We start from the raw sequence: 4,498 nt of genomic DNA, 5'->3' as shown, positions 1-4,498 counted from the left end.
GGGGGGGGGGGGAAGTCAGTATTACAAAGGGTATATTACGTATGATAGACAGCTAAGTATTTGCAGTGGTCTTAGGAAATGCAAAGTGCTGTGATAGTCATGGTGTTTTTCTGAATTGATATAACATGGGAAATGAACACTGCTATTTGGTCTACTGCTCTTGAAGAAGCAGTGTTTTAAACGCAGTGATGTCTGCAGAGCTTTGTGATTGAGGGCGTCTGATGGTTTTAAATGTTAAATAATTCCATTACAGTGAGGGTAAAAATGGTAATGAACAGCTTGGAAGAGTCTGAGTATACTTACATGAAATGTTGAGCAATTAGCTTCTCTCTGTGAGAGTGAATCCTGCAGTTTTCTTTTCATCAGTAGCAAAGTGACCTTTAAAATATGTGGATGGCACAGAAACCGTTTCAATAACTTATTTGATCTATTGTCTGCTGATAAATTGCGTGTAAGGATTTGGAATTTACATGGCACAGTAGATTTTGGGCTGAAATGGAAGATTTTGAAAACATTAACTGAAAGCTTTTTAACATTAGCAATGTGCCCTGTTGAATACTGGGATGTGTGTTATCAGGGTATTCAAGTGGTAAGGAGAAGGAGGCTAAGCTCCCTGCAACACTTGATGTTATCAACTTGTTTTCAGTTGCTTTAAAGCACTTTAAAAAGTTCATTGTTTTGGCTTTATATTCTGTATATGGCAACCCAAGAGGCACGTGTTAAAATTAAAATAAAACACATTTGTGTGTTTGAAGTGTCTAACAGCGTAAACCATGTGCCTCTTGCTCCTTAAATATCATCAGCCCGATCTGCACAGCTAATCTTTTTACTACGCATTTGAAAATAGGAGGGTTAGGGGTCTGGGAATGGCATTTGAACTGCTAGATTAACTGGGCTGCCCATGACATTTGGTTTGTACTCTGCACCAAGGCACAAGGGAATAGCTGAGCTCTTTCAGTAAATCCACATAAGGCATAAACATGGCTATATAATCCATTGGGAAAGATGGATAGTAAAGTTTTAGGCAGGCCATCCTCACTGCTGAATGTGATTCATATGTGAATGCTCCAGCAACGTGGACAAATACACCAACCAACTGAACTTGATATAGAATTTTTTAAAATGTCGATAGTATGATGTTTTTCCTGCCTGCTTAGGCTGCATTTTTGCAGCCACTTAAAACACATGCTTGCAGTGGAGCAGTTGAACAGTCTCAAGTGACAAGACCCTAGATAATTTGTGGGTTTAATCTGCGGAAAACAAAATTCTATTATTAATGCATATTTGTTCCCTCTGGCCATTGCAATTAATGTTCATTGTTGCAGGGCTTGGTACTGATTACAGAACAAAATTACAGAGTTCTGTGGAGATGGAAAGATGTTGAGGTTTGGGGGAAGGAAACTGGCAATTTGTGCTCTTCTCTTCTAGAAAGCACAGGAAGGATTTTTGGACCATAAGAAAGTTCTGCCAGCAAGTATCTGAGCATCGCATCTGCTGCTCACAGCTGAAGTCTAACCCTGCAGTGCTGAATGGATGCACCTCCTCCTATCACCCTGGTTTTGAGCTGTTGGCGTCCTGCACAGTCTAAATGTCCTTTGCAGCTCGGAGGTCTAGAAACCATCTTAATCACAAGAGCCAGGCTGTACTCATGCTGCATATCGTAGCGTGGGATGCTGAAAATGGCTGCCAAAAGTCGTTGTGCTGTGGGAGCGCTGCCATACCCTGATGCTCTCACGTGCTCTGGTACTAATAAAAAGTGATGGCAAAGGGTCAGAGACTTTTGAGAGGCTGTCCCCACACCAGCTTTAGCTCCCTTCTTTTCTAGCTGATCTGATGGCAGAGGACTGCTAAGACCTACTCTCCTGATAGAGGCTACTGCCTGAGGTGGTGGCAGTTAGACCGCTTTTCCCACACCAAAGCACACCCTACCCACTCCCCTTCAGACTCTGCTGTCTGTTGTACGCACTCCATCTTCTTTTTGTCATTTGAAAGATGGGAAATGCAGGATAGGGCCTGGCAAGGTGTTCTGCTGATCGAGGATGCCAATTAAACTCAGACACTGAAGTGAAAAGAGTAGACTTATTTTACTGTTAATAATTAAAGGATATAACCAAGTAATACAGAAAATAAGCAATAAGAAGAATACAGAATAGTACACTTAATTATTACTATATACAGTTAATTAAAGAAAATAAGAATAAGCAAGGTAATGCACCTAATCATTGCTACACGATGGCGAGAATAGTAATTAAGACAGATCTATCACCACTTGCATACGGTACCAACATATGGTAACAGCTCCGCAGTGGCTGGGGAGCCCCGGTTACAGTGAGGATTTGCAGAGCCTGTCCCAGCAGTGGGAAATCCTGCACAGTGCATCCACCCATAGGTGAAGCATCCAGAGTTGCTGTGAACGGGTCCAGCCTTACATACCAAAAATCAGCAAGCCAGAATAATTTGCACCTTTGTTTTGAGCAGAAACATCTGGTTTCATTCTCCTGTTGGATTCCACCCAAAGCCTGGCCAGGGCTCGGGTGAGAGAACCAAGGGAGTTTCTAACAAGGCCAAACACTTGGGTTCTCAGCCTTGAACAAGTCTAAACAAGGGAAGTTGGATACACATTCTCACAACATTTCATCCTCACTACTGATTATATTCTGTCTAAGCTACATCCTTCATGCTAGCAAGCATACGTACTTTGTTAATGATCAGATACTAATTAATAAATGCTAATGGTAATACAGATTTTACTAATTAGCAGATACTAATAATGGATAAATTTGGTTGTGAGGTTCATCTAGAGGTCAACTTTGTTTCCAGTGCCCATTATTCAGGCCCTAGCACTACACAAGGTCACTAAAGAGTACCGTGCTGTCGCTCAGCCCTAATAGTTTTGGCTCTAGACTACAGCTTCAGTGTTTACAGTTTCACCAGCCACAGTGAAATACTGCCCCAAAGACACAGAGATGTCCTCGAGAATGTACCAGCCTTGGTGAAATGGCTACCCCTATGCTACACTAAAACAGCCTTGGTTGCCAACCTTATCTGAGGATTTCACATGCTGGCCATTCCCCAGCTGTGATGGTGGGAACGAGAGAGAGAGTGAAGCAACGTGAAATAGTGATTTAAAGAAGATAAACTTGCGGGAATATACACTACTTAGTGTAACTAAGAGAAAATGCTGGAGTTCCCAAATAATAACCATTCTTTTGGTTCAAGATAGAAATTTTATTGCGGGAGAAAATGTTTATGATCCCATTGCAGGAGAAAATGTTTATGATCCCATGCCCATGGGCTTGCATAGTGTGGCCTGCTCTCTCCTACATCAGAAGCAAGCATACTAGATGCTCTTAATGGGGAGGGGGAGCAGAGCTGCAGGGCAGCTGAATGCCTATCAAACCTAAACTTGTCCTGGAGAGCTAGGAGCTCAGGATCACGAATGCTTTGTGAAAACCTTATTGAAATTGCACTATTTTTAAGATTGTTCAGTATCACAGCTCTAAAAGCAAAACGTGTTTGTTCCCTTCCTTGAAAAGGAAAAGGCAAGTTTATGGAAGGAGAAAGGTTCTGGTTGTATTTCATGAAAATACATATTTAACATATATGTATTTACAGATACATTTTTATACTTACAGTTCAGTTAGTAGTTTTACTGTGTATTAGTTAAAACAATCTATGACTAATGTGCAAACTTTAATAGGTCAAATGATAAATACTTTTTATTTAAATAGCATTTATTTTTTAATTCTAACAAGTTTCCTTTCAGGCAAAACAGGCGACTCATTAAATGTACAGACTTACTATTTAATATTCAGCCTTTAGTCATTTGACAGTGAAAAGTTATCTTTCAGAGCAGCGTTATTTTTTTCCACTGCCATACGATGAAGTAGACTGCGGTGTTGTATACCTAGACGTCTCTATATACTGTGTGAAGAGTATGGAAAAAAAGGATGTTTGCACATATTTGTAAGCAGCAGTTAAGAAGGGAACCTGCTCACAAAGCATTATCTTTCAAAGATATGTAATAACACCATGGAGAAAAAATAAGAGGATCCGTTTCATATACTGCAGCAAAACCAGAAATTGTTTCGGACAAAATGCTTTACGTGGCAGCTGGATGAGCGTGAGGCGGGGTGCACGCGTGTGTGGGGCTGTCGGGGAAAGGGAGCTGCTGAAGAGCAGGTGGCGCGGAGGAGACGGGATCCTTCAGTCTTCCGCGGTGGCGCTGGCTGGCCGGCGCAGCGCGGACACTGCTCCAGCCCATCCACGCACTGACCACTCGACATGTTAGGGCCGCGGCGTCGGCCCTCTACGCTGGGGGTAGCTGCTCTGGTGCTGTCGAGCGGCTCCAGAACCCGGGCCCACCGCGGTCTCCAGGCGCGGCCACGGGGAAGCGGCCGGTGCCGCCAGCCGCGGCGGGAGAGGGCCGTAGGAGGCCAGAGGACGCGCGGGCCCTAGGCTGACGCTTCTCCAGCGCCAGGCCGCGTCCCCCTGCCCT

This window comes from Athene cunicularia (genome assembly GCF_003259725.1).
Source record: "Athene cunicularia isolate RWA chromosome 1 unlocalized genomic scaffold, athCun1 chr1_part1, whole genome shotgun sequence".
In the NCBI taxonomy this organism is placed as follows: domain Eukaryota; kingdom Metazoa; phylum Chordata; class Aves; order Strigiformes; family Strigidae; genus Athene; species Athene cunicularia.
The sequence above is the reverse complement of the archived record's forward strand: the minus strand, read 5'-3'. Positions refer to the sequence as shown.